The sequence below is a fragment of the Lupinus angustifolius genome, unplaced genomic scaffold, assembly GCF_001865875.1.
Source record: "Lupinus angustifolius cultivar Tanjil unplaced genomic scaffold, LupAngTanjil_v1.0 Scaffold_16_3, whole genome shotgun sequence".
NCBI lineage: Eukaryota > Viridiplantae > Streptophyta > Magnoliopsida > Fabales > Fabaceae > Lupinus > Lupinus angustifolius.
The window spans coordinates 1-25,911 of NW_017718853.1; positions in this window are offsets into that span (position 1 = coordinate 1).

Here is a 25,911-nt window from a genome sequence, read left to right on the forward strand (position 1 = left end):
GAAATCTATTTTTGACATGCTTATACATTTGAAATCATGTTGATCATCATTATTATTTTTAGCCAAAATTGATTTCAGATAATTTTCACCTTTTGTTTGAGGACAAACAAAGTTTTAAGTTGGGGGGAGTTTGATAAGTGCCAAACATCCCTAAAATTCATACACTTTTATGGCACTTATCTTAAGCATAATTGAGAAAAACCAACTCAAAACAATAATTTTTGTATAAAATATCACAATCTTGTATATTTGTGTGTATTTATTTATTATGTATTTGGTAGGATTTAGAAAGAATAAAAGAAGATAAAAATGACTCATGGTCAAAAAGAAAAAGAAGTCCAAAACCAAGGTTCTCAACCAAGCAGCTAAGCATGGACCAAGCCCGTCTAAGCAGCTGACCTGGACACTAGCCTAACCTGGACACTAGTCTGACCTGGACACTAGCCTGACCTGGACCAAGTTGCTCAAGCAAGCAGCTGAGCGGACCTGCTTGACCGCTCAGCCTAGCACCAAACTAGTCCTGGCACAGTCAGAACTCACCTTGACACGGTCAGACACAAGCTTGGCACATGCCCAAGCTGCTGAACAAGCAGCTTAGCAGTCCAACCAAGCAGCTTGGCGGAGAACCAGACTCCTGACCAGATCAGCAAGCACCAGACCACGTCCCAGTCATAACGGTCAAAGCTGTTGAACAAGCAGCTTAGCGGTTGAACAGGTGTGTTAAGCGGTGTGCACCCAGACTTGAGTTAGCCATCAAGCAAACCATGAAGTCACCAATGACCACACCTCAAGTAGCCCACCATAGGCTTTTCAGAGTAGCTCACAACTAGCTTTGATGAGTCAAGCATAAGAGGTGACAAAGCTACTTGATCATGGGACCAAACCCATGCTAAAGGGTTTGGTCAGCTGCTTAGCAGGGCTGACAAGCAGCTAAGCGGTCTAGAAGAATTTCTATAAATAGGGAACATTCCATTCGAGCAAAAGAGCATCAATTTCACATATCTCTCACATTTTTCATTAGAAATTCTTCTCAACAAAGTCGAGATGGCTAACAAAGAATAAAACCAAGTTCACTTACTTAATCAAATAAAAAGAACACACTAAAAATGAGAGTAATAATCTTTCAACAAATTGGCACCTTGCTAAGGAACGATTTGTTGAGAGGGGAAAGCTCCTCAAATTTAACTTTCAACAACTGCGAATGGTATGCTGAACTAAAATAGAGGTTAGCCTAGGAGATGAAAGAACTCCTCCAAAAGTAACTGAGAAAGATAACGAACATTCATCTTATCAATAGATCGTGGGACACCATGGAGGCGATCAAACTCAGTCAATAAACGGTGAGCCAGAGTCTCAGCACTAGAAGGCCATTAAAGTGAGCATACTTGGAAAGTCGGTCAACAATAACCCAAATAACTGTATGACCATGAGACAAAGGCAAGCGAGTAATAAAATCCATAGAGATTTCATCCCATAACTTATCTAGTATTAATAGTGGTTATAATAACCCATTCTATTTAGCAGGAACATACTTGTTGTACTGGCATATGGTGCAATAACGAATGAAATTTTTTGTATCCTTGTAAAGGTTGATTTAATAGCATTTGTGAAGAAGATCTTGCTCCTGACCTTGTCACAGTTTTAATGAAGACACCAATATCACAAAAAGAAGAAAAAAGATGAAGACTGTGAAGACATAGAAGATTCAAGCTTCGAGGATATTAGAGTTTAAAGTCTTTAATAGATACTTCTATCACTATGTTCAATTTACAATTAGTAGCAATGCTTAAAGAAATTCAAAGGAATCAAAACTGTTTTCAAAATAATTGAATAAGTCTTGAAACAATATCAATAATGCTAAGTAACAAGTTACTTGATGTGAGTAATATATTATTAGATCTGGGTAACAAGTTACCTGAATTGTGTGGCAATCAATAATAGGGTTTTGGAACTACGTAATACGTTATCTGACTAAGAAAACAATTACAAAGTATAACTCACACTGAGTAGCTGATTAATGCCTTGTATTAATCAACTACCACTTTGGACATAAACTTTTGCCAATCGATTACACCATCGTGGCAATCGATTATCCATAGCTGTTGGAAACTAGATTTTCAAATTTAAATGAACAACTTTCATCGAAAGTGAACATGTTTCATTCCAATCGTATCTCCTCTCTATGGAAGGTTAATTTGGCTTATTGGAAGCCTATTTAAATGCATTGAGACATTCAAATCATATACAATCCATACACAAATCATAGAACAATTTTTCATAACTTAGTGAAACAATTTTTGCACTCTTTTGCAACTTTGTTCTCAAACTTTCATATTTTCTGAAGTTGCTTAAAATGCTAATTTCTAAAGTTTCAAACATATAAGAGCATTGTTTACTAAGTATATATTGTGAGAAAATGAAATGCAAGTGATAGCATTGTCAAAACTTATAAAGGCAATCCTGCCATTGAGATATTCTTCATTTGTTGTTAACTTTTCATCACAAGAGTGTGGTGAGAAGGGGAAAATAGTTCACTTGGAAAGGTTGTTTTCCAATGGTAGATAATTGTGAGTGTAAGGTACAAGGGTCTCGAGGAGAGAATTTGTAATTGCAGCTCAAACTATCTTGTGGAAAAATCTCTTGTATGGCAAGGGTGTTGGATGTAACCTTTGGTGGACAAGAAGGCAACCAATATAAAATTCTCTATGTACTCTTCTTCTTTTACTCTCTTTGTGTGTTTACTTTTGTTCTTTAACTTGGTTGATTTATACTTCAACATTCCGCTGCACAAACACTTTGATATAACAAGCAAAAAAGTCGGTCATTTCTCCCAAGAACTAATTCACCTCTCCCTCTTAAACCTCATCTAATACTTACAATTGGCACCAAAGCTTATTTTGGATAAATTATTCTCAAATTGATCCTACATCACATATGGCCCCAAGATCATTTTTGGGAGAAGGTTCCAACATTAATCGCCCTCCAAGCTTTGTTGGAGAATGCTATTATTTCTAGAAAATCAGGATGATAATCTTTATAGAATCTCAGGACCTGGACATATGGTTATGACATTGGAGAATTGCTCATATACATATGGATCATTTGAATAAACTAATCAAGAATGATTTAGTTGTTGGTTTACCGAATATGAAGTTTATTAAAGACAAACTATGTAGTGTTTGTCAAAAGAGTAAACAAGCAAAACTTCTGTCAAACCAAAGCATATGGTTTCTACTGATAGACCATTGTAGTTACTACACATGGACTTATTTGGCCCCTCTTGGACCAACAATTTTGGTGGTAACTACTATGCTCTTGTGATAGTAGATAATTTTTTAAGATACATTGGACTCTATTCTTGGTACACAAGAATGAGGCATTTAATGCCTTTAGTAAATATGCTAAGAGTTCAAAATGAAAAATCCTTAAAAATATTTACTATAAGAAATGATTATGGGGGAGAATTTTAAAATGCTTCTTTTGAGGAATTTTCTGATGATAATGGTATCACTCACAATTTCTTCGCTCCTAGAACATCACAACAAAGTGGTGTTGTAGAGAGAAAGAATAGATCTTCAGAAGAACTAGCACGTACAATGTTGAATGAAGCTAATCTCCCAAAATACTTTTGGGATGATGCAATTAGTACGACATGTTATGTTTCCAACCGAGTTTTAATAAGACATATTCTAAAGAAAACCCCCTATGAAATTTTCAGAGGTAGAAAACCAAATATTTCTCACTTGCATCTGTTTAGCTGCAAATGTTATGTGCTAAACAATGGTAAGGAAATTGATGCCTTGAAGGCGACCTTCTCTCCATCTTTGATTAATTCCTAAAATTATTTCATTTTTAAAAAGTGCTTATAATAATGTTATCATATTTTAATTATTTAAAAATGTTCAATTTTTTGTTAATCATAATTCTAATTATTTATAGAAAATAAACAGTTTAAATAATTACTAAAAAGTCATAAAAATATTGGTTGATTATTATTTACATTAAGAGAATTTTTCTTATTTGTTGTTAGTTACTTATCCTATAATTTATTATATTATTAATTTGTTAATGTTAATATTAATTATTGTATAACATTTAATGAATTATTAATTAATTATTAACAAAAAATATAAATGATTTTTATTCATTACACATTATTGTTTTGCTAAGATAAGTAAAAGAAAGAGTAGAATTAGTAAAAATGGTACCTGATTGCACTTAAAGAATTAAAAAATGCACTATTGGGAGTAAGGTTAGTGTGTTGGTTGTTAGGAAATGTGCAGGAAACGTGGCTGAATGTGATTGGTTGAACAGTGTGGAGTAAATGTGCCTGGACACGTCGCAAAATGCTGCTAAATGCTGAAGAAGGTGCACTGAGCCGGCTGTGTACATTGTCGTAGGGGATCCTGTGTTCACACAAGAAGCAAGATCTGGTGCGAAAATATGCAGTATAACTGGGTGATGTTTCACAACTAGAATGGTTTGTTCCAATGGTCAACATAGATTTGTAAAAGTATGCACAATCAATGACTGTGATGCGACCAAAACATTAGTGTGTAGGAATAGTTTTACTCCCATCCACACTTGATCATCTTCCATAATACTTTTTCTCTCCCATGCTCTTTGTTTTTTTTTGTAGAGGCTTTTGGAAGTGTAATTTCAATGTGTTTTCACTGTTTCTAGTGTTTTCGGTCTCTTTTTTTATAATAAAATTTATACCAACCGAATCTGAATTTTAGGGTATTAAAAAATATTTTTAGATAAACTTGATAGCCACCTCCTAACAAACCAGATTTGACCACCATTTTTATCTCTTTACTTTTTAAATTCAAACAAGGTTTCTTAAAGGAATATTCTTAGCATTTTCATTTAATTCCTTTAATAAATCCGAAAGTAACTACTTTATTCATTTAATATTATAATTTCGAAAAAAATTAAAATAAAGAAAATAAATTCATTTTATTAATTGTTTTGTTTAGGCATAAATGTATGAGTTTCTAGAAGCTAGCTTTTATTGCATTTTTTATTTATTTCTGAAAAATCATTTTTCGTGAATTAAGTTAATTTAGCTTTGAATTATGGTTAACCTAATCAGTTATATGTAGGAACCTTAACATAACAAGTTTATTATTATTTTTTAATTTTTGTTAACCTAATCCCTTAGATTTAGGAATTGTAACAACATTGATTAGTTTTACTATTTTTAGAAAACAATTTTTGTAATTCTATTATTTTTATTTAAAAATTGTTAGGCTTTTTCTAGTCCGGACAAAAATGGGTGTTCACACTCAGGAGCACTATGAATCTGGAAGTACCCAGAAAAACCATCAAGAAAATAGTAATGAGATTTACATGTTAAGTTCTCAAGCATTTGATCAATAAATGGCAAAGGAAAGTGATCATTTCTTGTTGCTTTGTTGAGCCTCCTATAATCAATGTAGACTCTCCAATTGTTATGCACTCTAGTAGGAATTATCTCATCCCTCTTATTTCTCATCACTACTAGTGAGGCTAGTGTCCCTTCTATTAAAATTTTTATCACTAATACCCGGGTGTAGGGCATATTTGTGTGCCTAAAATGTGTACATGATATATCACCCAATAACAAAAATAATACATACATAAAATATGCACTTAATATTTATAACATATAATTCATACATACAACATATAATTATTAATTAAGCATGCTATTCATGTTTATAACATAAAACTAATAATTAAGCATGCAATTCATATTTATAACATACAATTAATAATTAAGCATGTAATTCATATTGATATCATAACATACGGTTGATAATTAAGCATGCAATTTTCGTGGTGTTGAAAATTAACTAATTAGCCAAATAGAGAAAAAATAATAAACAAACAGTCACAAATTTTATTGATTATGGGTCGGACTCTCTCAAAAATGTTCTAGTAGAGTCGCCAGCTGTCGCGCCCCGATTTTCGTCTACATGACTTATTTAGAGTCGTCACTACATTTTATAGTTAAAAATGTAGAAATTTTTTTTAAGCCCAATTACCTTGGGCTTTTGGATTTTTGATATCCAGGTTCAGGACTCGGTTACAAGGTAGGGAAGATATTAGCACCCTACCCGCCTGCCTTAGGCGGTACCCTTCACTAAAAATCCAATAGTTCATATGCATAAGAAGTCAAATAATAACATGCCTACTTGTTTCTATTGTGGCACACATGGTCACACATGCACTACATGCTTTATTAGAAAATTTGGTGTGCCAAGTGGCAAATTTGTTTGGGTAAAGAAAGGGCAAGATCCCTTAGTTACTAACAAGAAGGGACGCAAAATAACTTGGGTACCCGAAAGAGACAAGTAAATTGTGTTTGCAGGTGTGCCAAAGGACATTTGATCATCAAGGGATAAATCAACAAAAGATGTTCTGGGCACAAGGTTGGTGAGTAGATCAAGGTTATTAAGGAGAAAAGTTAATGTCAAAGGTTGTTGAATGAGCTTCCGTACTATGCTACCTACCAAGAATACTTCTCTAAATAATTGAGGGTGAGAAGATAAAGGGAAGAATAATGAAAGGGGGAGCAACGCACTTTGAATGTCAAAAAAACCATTGAAACATCATATCATCAAACTTTTCATCTAGTATCACCTAACAAGCGCTATAATCTTGACCTATCTCCTAAAGGTAAGCAAGGTAAATATATTGAACCTTGTTAATTATGTTAAATAGAATGTGTTTTTGCATGAATCTTGAACATGTCTTAATTACGCATTATAATTGAATGATTGAAATATGCTTTAAAATGAAAATTGCCTATCGAAATACTAACAAGTGGTATCATCTAACAAATGGCTTACATATATGTTTAATCATTCCATGTTTTAAATGTTCACATAATGGACATGTCTTTCTTAAATGTCTAATTATGTCGAATAGCTTATTTGGTTATGTGAACGGTTCTTGATCATATGAGATTTTATGCTGACTATATTACTTTCTACGCTAATTGATTTGATTAAATCTTGTATGCCGTTCTCTTTACCTATTGGCTATTTCATTGTCTAAACAAGCACATTTGTTCAAGACACCCAAAAATAAAACATGTTACTGAGGGATAAGAAAATACAAAGAATATTCCTTGCTAAAAAAACAAAACAAAAGAAGAAGTAATAAAGCCCGCTGAGAATCATCAATTAATATCTCAGGAAAAAGTTAGGGCAAAAGTGCAATATCAATAATCACAAAAGGAACCCTTCATGAAAAGCTATCGCCTTAATCATAGGTCATCCTTATCAAAACTTGAAAAATTCTCTTAATAGTTGAATATCATGTTTGAAAAATGTTAAAAATAGGATAAAGAAGAAAGGTGAATGGAACCACGGTACAAGCTTAAAAAGACTTTATTTGCCTAAGATGTGCATCATGACCAAAAAATGTTGACTGGACAAATCTCGTAAAATTTTGATAAAATATCTCATCTTTAATGCATAAGTTAAAATTCATTATCACCATCATCATATCAACGCAAGTCAAAACACAAATTAAATGTCATAAACCACAATCAAAGCTCAACCCTCTATCCTTCATAACTTCGCCATCACTCATAAGCCAAACACAAATTCAATTCTATCATAATCACCACCACATCTACATTAGCCTAACCTAAATTGAATTCTATGATCATCATCACCACCATATCTACCGAAACCAAACCCAAATTAAATTTTATCATCACTACTACATCACCACTCATAGCCCAAACACTTACCAAAATTTGCATGATCATGGTTTTAGGAAAAGTTATGCGTGAAATAAAGAACACTAAAAGCAAAGGGAAATTGGAAGCCTTTCAAACAGTGGCATGTTTTAAGATGATTCGTGGTCTATAGTCTTACAATCCAAGTTTACCAAATCAATATGGCTAGAAGAATGACTCGAATTATCTCACCCTGGGGTAGTGGAAAGTCATCAGAAGACCAAACTGGGGCAAATTTTGGGGTTGAACACATTTTCTAGTGGAAAGTCACAAGAAGCCCAAATTGGGGCAGTTTTTGGGTTGATCTCATTTTCTTGCAGAAATAAGAGCCCAAAAATGGAGCAATGCCGAAGTGATTTCTCATGATTGTATTAGTTGAATCAATCACAAGAAGTTAAAATCTCTCAATTAGACACAATAAATATTATCAATTATCAAGCCTCTTGAAGAAAGAACGACTCATTGTTCAAAGTTTCTACTTTCCATCGGGTTAAGACACCTAAGGGTGTTAAAAAAAGAGCAAAAAAAAAGAAAAAAGAAAAACAAAATAAGAACAAAAACAAAAGAGCGTTAGGTTGAAAACCCACATGGGTAACCTAGGAAGAGGAGAATGGTCCTAAGTCGAAAACTGACAAGGGCGACTTTGGATCATAATAAAATGTGAGAATTCCTGACAGATGCCTACATAAGGTATTCTGGGCAAAAATTAGGGAAAATTAAATGAACTCCCCAAGGTGAAAACTTACTACCACAAATCCACAATCACCCAAATTGGGACAGCTTTTTGGAGAATCTAAGTCATAGCCTCCTAGGTGAAGACAAACAGGCATGCTGGGCAATTTTTGCTGTTACAAAAAGCATCAACACTTTTGAGAGAAATTCTATGCAAACCTACACTCGGGCAAAATAGTTGGGTTTAGTCATTGTTCTCAAGATCATTCAGAAGCGGTTCATGGATCACCTTAAGGGAAAGACATATTCAAGTAAACTGGGGTAGATTTTGACGAAAACAACTATGGTACCAATCAACATCAAGCAACAAAGGTCGCTTCAGTCGAGTTTATAAAAATTGATTAGTGTCATCTGGAAAATCATAAGTAACACATTGTAACATTTGTGCATGAGTCTTACTCATTATTTCCTTACATTCAAACAAAAATATAATATTCATTTTATTCTTGGCATACATATATTACCACATAACTATATCTAGAAATGCATAATCTCATTCATACACTAATCATTATAGAGCAAACAAATAATCAAAACATTGCTTAATCATACATTGCACATGCATCTTCACATTATTCTTCTAATAAACATAAACAAACAAATAAACATCGTGTTGCATATAACAAAACATTCAAACATGCATCCCTACATTATTCTTCCAATAAGCATAAACAAACAAATAAATATTGCATTGCATATAATGAAACACTCGAACATGCACCCCTACATTATTCTTCTTATAAGCACAAACAAAAAAACAACAATTGCATAATCAAGTATTCAAACATGCATCTCTACATTATTCTTCTAAAAAAAAGCAAACAAACAAAAAATTGCATAATCATTCATTGCATATAACCAAGCATTCAAGCATGCATCTCTATATTATTCTTCCAATAAACACAAGCAAACATACAAAACATTGCATAGCGCATAACCATGCATTCTAACATGCATTTCTACATCATGTCTTCATAACCAATCGATGCGAGACCATCCCTTTCCGTAAGTGATATCTCTAGACATATCAAAACCTTCTTTACGGCAGCACGTGTGCCTCAGCAAATCCCTGATTCCTTATGGCAGCACGAGTGCCTTAGCAAATCCCTGATTCGTTATGGCAGCACAGCTGCCTCAACAAATCCCTGAATCATTTTGGCAGCATGGGTGCCTCAACAAATCTTTGAATCATTTTGGCAGCACGAGTGCCTCAGCAAATTCCATCACGACAAACACGAGAACTGCCTCAACAAATCCCTGGTCCATCACGACAAACGCGGGAACTGGCTCAACAAATCCCTGGTCCATCACGGGAAACGTGGGAATTGCCACAAAAAATCCCTAGTTCATCACAGCAAATGCGGAAACTGCCTCAACAAATCTGTGATTCATCACGACAAGCGCGGGAACTTCCTCAACAAATCCCCAGTCCACCAGCAAAGCATCGATATCCTCATCAAAATTCGGTATCTTCCCAATGGCCTTTTTCTAAGCCTTAATAAAAATAGCATTCATTTCTTTACTGGTTACTTACCATTATATATCTCAAACCTTGGTTTGCTTGCTATCAGGTAAGTAATAAGTAAAGAGGGACATCTGTAAACACCCATTTTTGTCCTGCCCGAAAAAGCCCAACATTTTTTAAATAAAAATAATATAATTCCAAAAATTGTTTTCTAAAAATAGTAAAACTAATCAATGTTGTTAAGGTTCCTAAATCTAAGAGAATAGGTTAACCAAAATTCAAAAATGATAATAAACTTGTTATGTTAAGGTTCTTACATCTAAGTGATTAGGTTATCCAAAATTCAAAGCTAAATTAACATAATACACAAAAAATGATTTTTCAGAAATAAATAAAAAGTGCAATAAAAGCTAGCTTCTAGAAACTCATACATTTATCCCAAAACAAAACAATTCATAAAATGAATTTATTTTATATATTTCAATTTTTTCGAAATTATAATATTAAATGAGTAAAAATAAGTAAAACTATTTTTATGGATTTTTTTTATAAATATTTTCTGATTTATTAAAGTAATTAAATGAAAATGCTAAGAATATTCCTTTAAGAAACCTTGTTTGAGTTTAAAAAGTAAAGAGATAAAAATGGTAGTCAAATTTGGGTTGTTAGGTGGTGATTATCAAGTTTATCTAAAAATATTTTTTAATACCCTAAAATTCGGATTCGGTTGGTATAAATTTTGTTATAAATAGAGTCTAGGGTGAACATAAAAAAAGAGACTGAAAACACTAGAAACACTGAAAACACATTGAAATTGCACTTCAAAAAGCCTCTGCAAAAAAACAAAGAGCATGAGAGAGAAAAGGTGTTAGGGAAGATGATCTAGTATGGACGGGAGTAGAACTATTCCTGCGCACTAATGTTTTGGCCGCTTCACAATCATTTATTCTGCATACTTTTACACATCTATGTTGACCACTAGAACAAGCCAATCAGGCTGTGAAACATCACCTAGTTACACTACACCTTGCCACACCAAGCCCTACTCCCTGTGTGAACACAGGATCCCCTGCGGCAATGTACACAGTCGGCTCTGTGCACCCTCTTCAGCATCTTGCCACGTGTCCAGGCACATTTGCTCCACACTTCTCAACCAATCACATTCAGCAACGTTTCCTGCATATTCCCTAGCAACCAACATACTAACCTTACTTCTAATAGAGCATTTTTTAATTCTTTAAGTGCAATTAGGTACCATTTTTACTTATTCTACTCTTTCTTTTACTTAGCTTAGCAAACTAATGATGTTCAATGAATAAAAATCATTTATATTTTTTTGTAAATAATAAACAAATATTTCATTAAATGTTATACAATAATTAATATTAACAGTAACAAATTAATAATATAATAAATTATAGGATTAGTGACTAACAACAAATAATTTGAATTATGACTTTTTAGTAATTAATTCTCTTAATATAAATAATAATCAACCAATATTTTTTATGACTTTTTAGTAATTAATCAAATTGTTTATTTTTTGTAAATAATTTGAATTATGATTAACAAAAATTTGAACATTTTTAAATAAGTAAAATATGATAACATTATTATAAGCACTTTTAAAAAATAAAATAATTGTAGGAATTAATCAAAGACGGAGAGATGGTCGCCTTGAAGGCTTCTTTCTTCTCAAATACTCTTCTAAAATTTGCATTACGCCGGTTCTTTTCATTCGATTAAGTCCCAAAGTCAATAAAAAGAAACTATTTTCAAGTAAACTAACAAACAATAAAAATACTTTTTATGAATAAACACCAAAATCAATACTTGTCATAAAGAATAAATAAATAAATATTTTTCATTAATAAAAATTTTCAATCACATAAAATACCCAACTCATCCTGAGGGACGGTCGCCCTGAGGACTTCTTTCCTCTCAACTCATCCTTCGGGCAGTCACGCTACATCATTTCTGTGCTTAATTAAAATACCTAACCAAGAAATGTTTTTTCTACTAAAGAACTTCATAGTCTTGATTCCCTATCTAAAAAAGGGATACATAGGACCAATGTCCATCTTGTCAAGCAAAATAATAAAAATAAATAAATTTATTCCTTTTATTAATTAATTAATTAACCAGATAATTTAATAATAATAAAAAAGACATATATTTAAGTGAAAGGTACCGCCTAAGGCGGGCAGGTAGGGTGCCAATACCTTCCTACATTGTAACTGACTCCCAAACCTGCATATCAAAAATCCAAAAGCCCAAAGTAATTGGGCTTAAAAGATTTTTCTAAATTTTTAACTATAAAATGTAGTGGTGACTCTAAAAATCTCGTGCAGCCAAAAATTGGGGCGCGAAACTGAGGATTAGAAGAATACCACATTCACCTGGCCCTTTGGCACTTTTGCCTATAGGAGGATGCCTTTTGGCCGATGCAACTCCCCTGATACATTCCAGCGGTGTATGGTGAGCATTTTCAATGATTTTTTTTATAGATTTGCATAGAGGTGTTTATGTATGATTTCACAATTTGTGGATCTTCATTTGATGTATGTTTGGATAGTATGGATAGAGTTCTGCATAAATGCATTGAAACTAACCTTGTTTTGAATTACGAAAAATGTCATTTCATGGTAGAGCAAGACATAGTTTTGGGGCATGTGATCTCAAATAGGGGAATTAGGATAGACCCTGCCAAGATAGATGTTATTTCACAATTGTATTACCCCTCTTACGTGCGAGAGGTTCATTCTTTTCTTGGTCGTACAGGTTTCTGTCGCATGTTTACTAAAGATTTTAGCAACAATGCTCTTCCATTGTCCAACCTATTGCAAAAGGATTTGGTCTTTGATTTTGATGAGAGATGTAGGGATGCATTTGATTGCCTCAAGGGTGCCTTGACCACCACTCCTATTATTCAGGCACCTGATTGGACAGTCTTTTTTGAGCTGATGTGTGATGCTTCTAATTACACATTGGGGGGGGTTTTGGCCGCTTCACAATCATTTATTCTGCATACTTTTACACATCTATGTTGACCACTAGAACAAGCCAATCAGGCTGTGAAACATCACCTAGTTACACTACACCTTGCCACACCAAGCCCTACTCCCTGTGTGAACACAGGATCCCCTGCGGCAATGTACACAGTCGGCTCTGTGCACCCTCTTCAGCATCTTGCCACGTGTCCAGGCACATTTGCTCCACACTTCTCAACCAATCACATTCAGCAACGTTTCCTGCATATTCCCTAGCAACCAACATACTAACCTTACTTCTAATAGAGCATTTTTTAATTCTTTAAGTGCAATTAGGTACCATTTTTACTTATTCTACTCTTTCTTTTACTTAGCTTAGCAAACTAATGATGTTCAATGAATAAAAATCATTTATATTTTTTTGTAAATAATAAACAAATATTTCATTAAATGTTATACAATAATTAATATTAACAGTAACAAATTAATAATATAATAAATTATAGGATTAGTGACTAACAACAAATAATTTGAATTATGACTTTTTAGTAATTAATTCTCTTAATATAAATAATAATCAACCAATATTTTTTATGACTTTTTAGTAATTAATCAAATTGTTTATTTTTTGTAAATAATTTGAATTATGATTAACAAAAATTTGAACATTTTTAAATAAGTAAAATATGATAACATTATTATAAGCACTTTTAAAAAATAAAATAATTGTAGGAATTAATCAAAGACGGAGAGATGGTCGCCTTGAAGGCTTCTTTCTTCTCAAATACTCTTCTAAAATTTGCATTACGCCGGTTCTTTTCATTCGATTAAGTCCCAAAGTCAATAAAAAGAAACTATTTTCAAGTAAACTAACAAACAATAAAAATACTTTTTATGAATAAACACCAAAATCAATACTTGTCATAAAGAATAAATAAATAAATATTTTTCATTAATAAAAATTTTCAATCACATAAAATACCCAACTCATCCTGAGGGACGGTCGCCCTGAGGACTTCTTTCCTCTCAACTCATCCTTCGGGCAGTCACGCTACATCATTTCTGTGCTTAATTAAAATACCTAACCAAGAAATGTTTTTTCTACTAAAGAACTTCATAGTCTTGATTCCCTATCTAAAAAAGGGATACATAGGACCAATGTCCATCTTGTCAAGCAAAATAATAAAAATAAATAAATTTATTCCTTTTATTAATTAATTAATTAACCAGATAATTTAATAATAATAAAAAAGACATATATTTAAGTGAAAGGTACCGCCTAAGGCGGGCAGGTAGGGTGCCAATACCTTCCTACATTGTAACTGACTCCCAAACCTGCATATCAAAAATCCAAAAGCCCAAAGTAATTGGGCTTAAAAGATTTTTCTAAATTTTTAACTATAAAATGTAGTGGTGACTCTAAAAATCTCGTGCAGCCAAAAATTGGGGCGCGAAACTGAGGATTAGAAGAATACCACATTCACCTGGCCCTTTGGCACTTTTGCCTATAGGAGGATGCCTTTTGGCCGATGCAACTCCCCTGATACATTCCAGCGGTGTATGGTGAGCATTTTCAATGATTTTTTTTATAGATTTGCATAGAGGTGTTTATGTATGATTTCACAATTTGTGGATCTTCATTTGATGTATGTTTGGATAGTATGGATAGAGTTCTGCATAAATGCATTGAAACTAACCTTGTTTTGAATTACGAAAAATGTCATTTCATGGTAGAGCAAGACATAGTTTTGGGGCATGTGATCTCAAATAGGGGAATTAGGATAGACCCTGCCAAGATAGATGTTATTTCACAATTGTATTACCCCTCTTACGTGCGAGAGGTTCATTCTTTTCTTGGTCGTACAGGTTTCTGTCGCATGTTTACTAAAGATTTTAGCAACAATGCTCTTCCATTGTCCAACCTATTGCAAAAGGATTTGGTCTTTGATTTTGATGAGAGATGTAGGGATGCATTTGATTGCCTCAAGGGTGCCTTGACCACCACTCCTATTATTCAGGCACCTGATTGGACAGTCTTTTTTGAGCTGATGTGTGATGCTTCTAATTACACATTGGGGGGGGGGGGGCTGTCCTTGCTCAAAAAGTGGACAAACTGACTAGGGTAATTTATTATACTTCCAGGACTTTTGATACTGCACAAGCAAATTACATCATAACTGAAAAAAAGCTTTTAGCTATTGTATTTGCTCTGGATAAGTTTAGGTCTTATTTGCTTGGTTCTAGAAATGTTGTTTTCACTGACCATGCAACTTTGAAGTTTCGATTGAAGAAAGTTGATTCCAAACCAAGGTTGATTAGATGGACGCTCTTGGTCAAAGAGTTTGATTTGCAGATCCGTGATAGGAGTGAATCACAAAATTCGGTGGCTGACTACTTGAGCAGGATTGAGGATAATGCCTATCAGAGATGATTTTCCTAATGAACAACTTTTGAATATTTCTGTTTCTTTCCCCATCCATTGGTTTGCTAACATTGTTAATTATTTGGTTGCATCTATTTTTCCTCCACTTGAATCTAGAGCTCAAATTGACAAACTTAAGAGTGATGGTAAATATTAAGTTTGGGATGATTCGTATTTGTGGGGATTATATACTGACCAGGTTACTAGAAGATGCATGTCAAATCATGAGATTCAGTCGATCCTTTAGTTTTACCATTCTACTACAGTGGGCGGCTATCTTGGTACCCAAAGGACAACACAAAAGGTGCTTGACTCTGGATTTTATTGGCCCGTCATTTTCAAAGATGCATGGAGGATTTGTAGCACTTGTGAGCAGTATCAAAGAGCAGGTGGTGGTACACTTCCTTGGAAACAAGAGATACATCAACAACCTATGTTGTTTTGTGAGGTGTTTGATGTATGAGGTATTGATTTCATGGGTCCCTTTATTGTTTCTTTTGGATTTTACTATTTCTGCTTGTTGTTGATTATGTTTCTAAATGGGTGGAAGCTAAGGCCACCATGACTAATGTAGCTCGGGTTGTTATGGATTTTGTTAGGTCTCACATTTTTTGCAGGTTTGATATACCTAGAGTCATTGTTAATGACCAAGGCACCCACTTCTGCAATAGATCCATGCAAGCTATGCTCAAGAAATATGGGGTTGCTCATAGAGTTTCCACACCTTATCACCTCCAATGTAATGGACAAGCTGAGATTTCAAACAGAGAGATAAAGAGGATCTTGTAGAAGATGATGCAGCCAAACAAAAAAGATTAGAGCAACAGACTTGAGGATGCTCTTTGGGCACATATGACTGCTTACAGGGCACCCAAAGGTATGTCCCCTTATCGAGCTGTCTTTGGTAAAGCATGTCATCTTCCTATAGAGATAGAGCATCGAGCATACTGGGCTGTAAAAACTTGTAACTTGGCTCTTGATGAAACCAGTGAAGAAAGAAAGCTCCAGTTAAATGAACTCGATGAGATCCGCTTAGAAGACTATGAGAACTCTAAGTTCTACAAAGAGAAGACCAAAAGATTCCATGATAACTTGATTTCTAGAAAGGAATTTTTGGCCAAAAAGTGTTGTTGTATAACTCAATGCTTGGACTCATGAGTGATAAGCTTCATTCTAGGTGGATTGGTCCTTTTGTTGTTACTAATGTGTTTTCTTATGGTACTGTAGAAATCAAAAGTGAATTCACAGATAATAGCTTTAAGGTTAATGAGCATCGCCTCAAGCCTTTCCTTACAAATCCTTCCTTAGTAGACAAAATTGTGGAGGAGGACTAATTGGTTGAACCCACTTTCCCCCCTCCATGAATCAGAGAGTTTTTCTTTCTCTCATTCTCCATGTTTTATTGCACTTGTCCAATTCCATTGATTGATATGTATGTCTGGATATTCTGATTGTGCTACATTGGGAGAATGTATAGTTTAAGTGTGGGGGAGACTATTGTAGGTTGTAGGTTTTTGTTGATGCATGATTTTCTTTGAATTTTAGGTTTTGCTTAGGTTTGGGCATTTTCTTCATACTTTCCTCTACTTAAGTCATGATATCTTGTAGTGTGAATCCATGCATTTATGTGTGTCAAGTTGCTTTTGAGAATTAAGAGGTTGAAACAATTGTGATAGATTTGTCCCTTGTGAGAATTTGAGCCTTAATTGTGGATGAATTATTGTATGTCATCTAATATTCTTTCATGTGTGATTGCACTCTTGATTACTTGCACTCTAGAACTTGACTTGTTTCCTGTTGATACATGATATTCACATGCACATATTGAAGTGGTTTAGGCATTTCTTTTGAATAAGCCACTTAGCCATATAAGCCTACCTTGAATGAATTTATCCTTTGATAGCCTCTTTGAGCCTTTTTACCTCTTTCCTTTTTATTTAGCTCATTACAAGCTTATAAGTGAAAAACCATGATTGTCCTAACCTTAGAGAATTTTGGAGCATTGGAATTGTTTTCGGAATGTGTATTAAGTAAGTAAGGGTGCATTGTTCTTCAAATCTTGTGGATTCTTGGTTATGTCTTAATGATGGTTTATACAATTGTGTACATAAGTGTTAATAAAAACGAAAAGAAAAACAACAAAAAGAGAAACAAAAGTGAATAAAAGGTTGAGTAAGGGAAATATGATTGGAATTAGAGATTTGGTCTTATTTTGGGATTGATTTTTACTCACTTTTTACTTATTCCCCATTGCTCCTCTATTCCATTTGGTTTTAGCTACATATTCCATATTTCTCCTACCTCGTCCTTGGCCCCATTATAACCTTGAAAAGTCATTTTGATCTTTATGTGCATGTGCTTATGATGTTGATGTTAGAGGCTAGTCAAGCCTATGGTTGTGTTTGTTTTCATGAAGTGCTTTGAGTGTAAAAACTTTATGTGCATGTGCTTTGAGTGCTTTGAGTGTTTTCATGAAGAGCATATCTTGTGAGGTTCTACCATTGTTGTGACTTGCCTCTTGGTTTAACTGGTTTCTTGGCATACTTGAATTTATTGGATGATGTTCATGGATATCTTGATTTGATTCTTTCACTGTTGTGTGTTTGATTTTGCCCATTCCATTGCATTTCCTAGATTTCATTGTGAAGTATGTGATTTTCTTAGACATTTCATTTTATAGTTTTGTGATCTTCTTGAATGACTCACTTTGGTGCATATCGGTTACCATAGCCTTATTTCTTGATTTTTCCTAAGAGTGCAAAAGGTTAAGTGTGGGGGTATTTGATGAGAAAAATATTACACACTATTCATAACCTTAATCTAGCATAATTGATGATTCTTGGTGCTTAATTGACTTTGTTTCACATGGTTTAGTGTTTTAGACTTTATTGAACTAATATTCCTAAAATGAATTTATTTGAGATTATTTGTCCTCATTAAATATATTATCATTTTCAGATCATATTTGGCACGAATGACATTTTGGGCATTATGAAAGTGGAGGTTATGCGTTAAAGTGAAGATTGTATTTTTATTTTAGGAGTTTTTATTTGTAAATTCGGTTTTAGTTTTGGGCCCAGGTTTTAAGCCCATTTTCATTTTATGTGTTTTGGAGAGATTAAATTCGGATTCCCCACTCCTAACACAAACTTTACATTCTAACATAAGGCATTTTCATTCTCCCATTTTTGCTCTACTAGGGTTTCACTTCTTCTTCATTTGCATTTTCATTTTCAGTTTGTTCTTCCATTGCCATGGAAGGCTAAATTAATAGACTAAATTCCATTAGTAATGTATCACAACTCTTAAGGTTTTGTTATTAATGTATTTTAGATTTCTTTACTATTGATTTCTCTATCGTATTTCTAAATGTGGTTTGCTTAATCCCATTGCTTAGAAATTGGTTTGTGAGTTTATCTTTGTTTAGTTGATTTAATCTCTAGTGCATGAACGTTTAGTTTGTGGGAATTCGTTAATGTTCCATGCTTATGTTGATTTCGCTTAGTCAAAGGCTTAGGTTGTGAAATTATGCAAATTAGGAAGATAATTATTGGAATATGAAATTAATCTTTTGAAACCGAGGATTGAGTTGTGAATAAATGAACCAAAGAGATTTAGTCACTTTATTACATTGCTTAACTAATATTCCTGAATTTGATTTATGTTCATACCATCCAACAATAAAAAACCCCTTGTGTGTGTGAATATAAGGTGTTTGAAGCTTTGCTTGAAAGATAATCATTGGCAAACGACCTAGGAGTCACTTCCTAGTACTACAGTTTTTAATTGTTTTATTATTTGCATCGGGTATGACCTCGATTACCAAAGCATATGGTTTCTTCTGATAGACCATTGCAGTTATTTGGCCCCTCTCGAACCAAAAGTTTCGGTGGTAACTACTATGCTGTTGCGATAGTAGACGGCTTTTTTATATACAGTTGGACTCTATTCTTGATACACAAGAATGAGGCGTTTAATGCCTGTAGCAAATATGCTAAGAGAGTTAAAAATGAAAAATCCTTAAAAATATTTACTCTAAGAAGTTATCATGGGGGAGAATTTTAAAATACTTCTTTTGAGGAATTTTGTGATGATAATGGTATCACTCACAATTTCTCCGCTCCTAGAACACCACAACAAAATGTTGTAGAGAGAAAGAATAGATCTTTGGAAGAAAGAACATGTACAATGTGGAATGAAATAATCTCCCAAAATAATTTTCGGCTGATGTAGTTAGTACGACATGTTATGTTTCCAACCGAGTTTTAATAAGACATATTCTAAAGAAAACCCCCTGTGAAATCTTCAAAGGTAGAAAACTAAATATTTCTCACTTGCATGTGTTTGACTGCAAATGTTATGTGCTAAACAATGGTAAGGAAAACTTAGGAAAGTTTGATGCAAAAGCCAATGAATGAATTTTCCTTGGCTATTCTCTTACAAGCAAAGCTTTTAGAATTTTTAATAAGAGAACCATGGCCATGGAAGAATCCATTGATGTAACTTTTGATAAATCTAATCCAACATTGGAAGAAAAATCAGTGGTTGATGATGATGACTTTCCTAGTTCATGCTTGGAAAATCCTATTAGCGGTGTTACAACTAACACAGAGTATTAGAAAATAGATGATATTTTACCATCATAAGAAGATCATATTCATTCCGATTTACCTATAGAATGGAGAACTCATCGATATAATCCTATTGACAACATCATTGGTGATATAAGTAAGGGACTTACTACTCATCCAAAATTGAATGATGCTTATCTAAACATGGATTTTGTTTCTCAAGTGCAACCATCCAAGATTGATGATGCAATAGGGGATGAATATTGGATTCTTTCTATGCAAGAAGAACTTAACTAGTTTGAGAGAAACGAAGTTTGAGAACTTGTTCCTAGACCTAACGATATACATGTTATGGGAACACTTTGGATTTACTTATGTTTTACTTATTCTCTGTTGCTCCTCTATTCCATTTAGTTTTAGCTACATATCCTATATTTATCCTACTTTGTCCTTGGCCCTTTTACAACCTTGAAAAGTCATTTTGATCTTTATGTGCATGTGCTTGTGATGTTGATATTAGAGGCTTGTCAAGCCTATAGTTGTGCTTCTTTTCATGAAGTTCTTTGAGTGTAAACACTTGCAACCTAAGACACGTGAATGTAAACACTTTATAGAGCATATCTTGTGAGATTCTATCATTGTTGTGACTCGCCTCTTGGTGTGATTGGTTTCTTGCCATACTTGAATTTATTGGATGATGTTCATGGATATCTTGATTTGATTCTTTTACTCTTTTGTGTTTGATTTTGTCCATTCCATTGCATTTCCTAGATTTCATTGTGAAGTATGTGATTTTCTTAGGCGTTTTATTTTCTAGTTTTTGTGATCCTCTTGTATGACTCACTTTGGTGCATATCGGTTACCATAGCCTTATTTCTTGATTTTGCTAGGAGCACAAAAAAGGTTAAGTGTGGGGGTATTTGATGAGAAATCTATTACACACTATTCATAACCTTAATCTAGCATGATTGATGATTCTTGGTGCCTAATTGATTTTTTCCACATGGTTTAGTGTTTTAGACTTTATTGGACACATTCCTAAAATGAGTTAATTTAGGATTATTTGGCCTGATTAAATCTATTATTATTTCCATATCATATTTGGCACAAAGGACATTTTGGAGATTATGAAAGTGGAGTATATGTCTTGAAGTGGAGATTTTATTTTTATTTTAGGAGTTTTTATTTGTAAATTCGGTTTTAGTTTTAAGCCCTTGTTTTAAGCCCATTTTCATTTTATGTGTTTTGGAGGGGTTAAATTCGAATTCCCTACTCCAAACACAAGCACTTTATATTCTATTATTTTGAAACATAAGGCATTTTCATTTTCCCTCTTTTGGCTGTTTCACTACTTCTTCATTTTCATTTTCGGTTTGTTCTTCCATTTCCATGAAAGGCTAAATTTATGGACTAAATTCATTTGGTAATGTATCACAACTCTTGAGGTTTTGTTATTAATGTATTTTCAGTTTCTTAACTATTGATTTCTCTATCTTGTTTATGAATGTGGTTTACTTAATCCCTTTGTTTAGTAACTGGTTTGTGAGTTTATCTTTGTTTAGTTAATTTACTCTCTAGCGCATGAACGCTTAGTTTGTGTGAATTTGTTAATGTTTGCTGATTTCGCTTAGTCAAAGGCTTAGGTTGTCAAATTGTGAAAATTAGGAAGATAATGGTTGGAATCTGAAATTAATATTTTGAAACCGAGGATTAAGTTGTGAACAAACGAACCATAAGGATTTAGCCTTTTTATTCCATTGCTTAACTACTATTTCTGAATTTGATTTATGTGCATAACATCCAACAACAAAATCCCTCTTGTGTGTGTGTGAGTATAAGGTGCTTGAAGTTTTGCTTGAAAGATAATCATTGGGAATTGATCAAGGAGTCACTTCCTAGTACTATAGTTTTTAATTGTTTTATTATTTGCATCGGGTATGACCTCGATCAAATTTGGTGCCGCTGTCGGGGATTATCAGTTCTTGTCAAAGGTTCTTAGTATAGTTCACTATGTGTATTTTGGTTAAAATAGTTGTGGTTGGAATTTTTGCATGAAACTTTGTGTCCACACTTCTTTCATCACATATTGAATATTAATGCATCATAGTCAGTCACATTGCTGATGGTTGTAAGATACAAACAAGTAGTGACTAGTTATGTTGGTGATTTTCAACTTTGAGCTTAACTTTTGAACCGTTAATTAGAATTGTGCATATTATATATGCATTTGGGGTATAAAAGTCCAAGGATTCATTCTTTGCATAATACATCTGTATAACCCACCTTGATAATCCAAATAGAGTCTTTTTACTATTTATTTCTTATTTACAAGTTTTATTTTCCAATTGTTTTGATTTTGTTGTATTTAGTTAAATTAGTTAGACTTTGAGTTTTGTCTTGAAATGTTTTGTGGTTGTTTCCTATGATATTAGGATTTTATTGATGCAAAGTTTTGGTTGATCTCTGAAATTTAACATGTATTTCCCTTGTGTCTCCACATGGTTGTTACTATTGCACTTAGTGCATGCATAGGGGAATCCTGACTCTTTGCATCCAATAAATCCTGTAATTGATAGAACATTTCATGGGTTGGTTAGACGAGTTAGGAATTTAACTCTAGATAGTGAGTTTTTTCATCATAGTGTTAATCTACCTGATAATGATATTGATTCTGCTATTTTTGTGCATTCTATTGTATTTTCTGATTCTCAACATTATGGAAATATGGTTGAACCACCTTCAATCCCACATGAGAGGACATTAAGGGAGCTAGCTGCACCGGATTTTACATACGAAAGCTTGTCTATCTAGTATCTCAATAATGATGTGCCATATGTGCTCAAAACTGGACTAGTCCATTTGCTGCCTAAGTTTCATGGACTTGTAGGTGTATATCCTCATAAGCATCTTAAGGAGTTCCACATTGTAGGTTCCACCATGAAACCTCGTGATGTCCAAGAGGATCACATATATTTGAAGGCATTCCCATATTCACTTGAGGGTCCTTTAAAAGATTGGGTCATTCGAAATAAATTATATGAAAATTGTATTATTATAAGAAATAAAGCAAGACTTATAGCACAAGGATACAATCAAGAACAATGTATCGAATTTTGAAGAAACATTTGCTTCGGTTGCTAAGAAGAGGCGAACTCTGTGACTTAGGAAGAGGCGAACTCAATCTCTACCCCTTCCAATTGATTTGGATAGAAATGGTCTTTTGAATAAGAGTTTTGAGCTATAGAGTTGATTACGGACCGGAGAAGGTATTAGCACCCCGTTTGTCCATATTAAAAAGGTACACTCGCTAATCACATTGAATTTTATACCCTTAAATATTATTTATTTAAAATTTTATTCCTAAAACAAAATATTTTATTTTTTATATTTGTGTCTCACAAGAGTTCATCTTGCTCCTACTTATCCCCGTGTACAATAGGGAAATCTAGACTATGTAGTTCTAGTTTAAAAGTTATATAATTTGTTTGGTATGGTTTGACGGAAATTGTAGCTCCCGTAGTAATAATATTTTTATAATTTTATGGAAAAGAGATTAATAGCGAAGAGATAACACTGGTCATCGATCGACTTTCCACTTTTAGAGCAAAAAGGAAGAGAAAATACGTGCTGTAGATTGAACTACTTAAATCCCACAAATTTTATATAGATTTTTAAAGTAGACATTTAGTCATAATTTACTTTGGAAAAGTGGAATTGATAGCAAAGATGCAGCACTCATCGTAGACCCATTTTCCGTTCTTGGAATAGAAAGAAAGCAGAGACACGAGCGGTATATCGGATTGTCAAACCCTGTTTAAAATATTTAATTTTACAATTAGAATATAATTCAAATTTATTGGGTAAAAAACCCTCATTTTGAAATTCATTTATTGAATATTTTTTGAGAATAAAGAATATAATAACAAAAAAGAAAAAGAGATAGAAATATACCTATATAGTGAAAATATGCTTATGCTTGTTTGCTAAAGGTCAACAAAAAATGTGATCATGATATTTATGCATTTGTGTTATTATATTTTGTGTTATCCTTGTCCGTTGACTTCAATGGGATCTTGTCCTTCCATTCAAATGACACCTTATAAGTAATGATATGAAATTCGAGTCGAACATTAAAACGGGAGATGTCCCGTATTAGGTTTAACTGGTTTAAACGGTTAAATTGTCTAGTGTGACTGGATGATTTCATATATAATTTATCATTTTATATATAGTATATATAAATACAAAATTTTATATAATTAAAAGCAAAGATTTTGGGTTGGCAGAGAAAAATTTATATGATCTAACACTTAGTCCCATGGTTTTTTTCACGTGTAATAGTGGTTGGCAGAGAAAAGTTAGCACTCCTTCATCTTATTTTTTCGGTTTGAAATGAATTTGGTAGTTATAGGAGAAGATGTGTGTAAGTGTGGAAGATGGTAAGTTGAGAAAAAAAATGAAGGGTAGATGGTGACTGTTATATTATATGGTGAAGAATGAGGATGGAAAGTGACTACTCGATATAACATGGAAGATAGAGGGGACATGAGGTAGTGGGACTCTAGTATAGAGAGTTATTTGAAGAGCTAAAATTCACCCCCTTTGTTGGTGGGGATGGTTGGATTAGATCTCAACACATAGAATGAGAAGAAATTTAAAACCTTAGATTCCTTATATTCCTAACTTCTCAATTTTCATATTTGCTTTGTTGGCTCTTCCTCTCCATCTCTTCCGTTATTTCTCCTTTTTTTATGTTATGAAATGGGTTTCTTTTATAAGATTGTAACAGAATTAAAAATTCACACTAAATGTCTCTTCTTATTATTTTTTGAAGCAAAAACAGAAAGTGCAAGAGTATTAAAAATCGAAAATGTATATTTAAAATGGTTGATAGTTAAATGACCATTGATTATGATTTGAAGATAAAATTAGTTCAGCGATATCCAAAAGAAAAATGCTATTTCGTCAAAATTTTTGTTGTTTGGAATTCTTAGTAGTTTCTTGGTGCTATAAAGTTAGGTCGGACAAAACTGAGTATACACAACTGCCTCACTTTTCTTGTTACTTACTAGATAGCAAGCAAAACATGGTTTGAATTCTATCGTGGTAAGTAACTACTAAATAAATGAACATTAATTTTGTCAAGACTAAGACATCGATCTCAATGCAACATTTAGAACGAGAATGTAGGTCGGGTACTGCCGAAACTCGAAAATTCACATCAGATTCGAGGTCCTGGAAAGTTATAATCGAAAGCACATCAGGCTCGGGGTCTAGGAAAGCAAAACTTTTTAATACGAGAACGCAGGTCTGGTATTGTCAGAATTCGAAAATTCACATGAGGCTCGGGGTCCTGGAAAGATTGAATTAAGAGCACATCAGGCTCGGGGTCCTGGAAAGGAAAACTTTTTATTACGAGAACGCAAGTCGGGTACTACCAGAGATCTAGACAATAAAAGGTAAATGTGAGAACATAGGTCGGATACTGCCGGAACTCGAGACAATAAAAGGTAAACTCGAGAGCCCAGGTCAGCTACTGCTGAAACTCGAGAAAAAAAAAGGTAAACGCGAGAACACAGGTCGAGTACTGCCGGAACTCGAGACAATAAAAGATAAATATGAGAACGCATATCGGGTACTGTTAGAACTCGAGACAATAAAAGGTAAATGCGAGAACGTAGGTCGGGTACTACCAAAGCTTGAGACAATAAAAGGTAAATGTGAGAATGCAGGTCGGGTACTGCTGAAACTCGTGACACTAAAAGGTAAATGCGAGAATGCAGGTCGGGTAATGTCGTAACTCGAGAGAATAAAAGGTAAATGTGAGAAAGCAAGTCGGGTACTATTGGAACTCGTAAATTCAAATCAGGCTTGGGGTCCTAGAAAGATTGATTGAAAGTAACATCAGGCTCGAGGTCATGGAAAGTAAAACTTTTTAATATGATGTCTTTTAGCAAGAACGTTCTGGTGTCTGGGTCCAGCAACATCATAACATT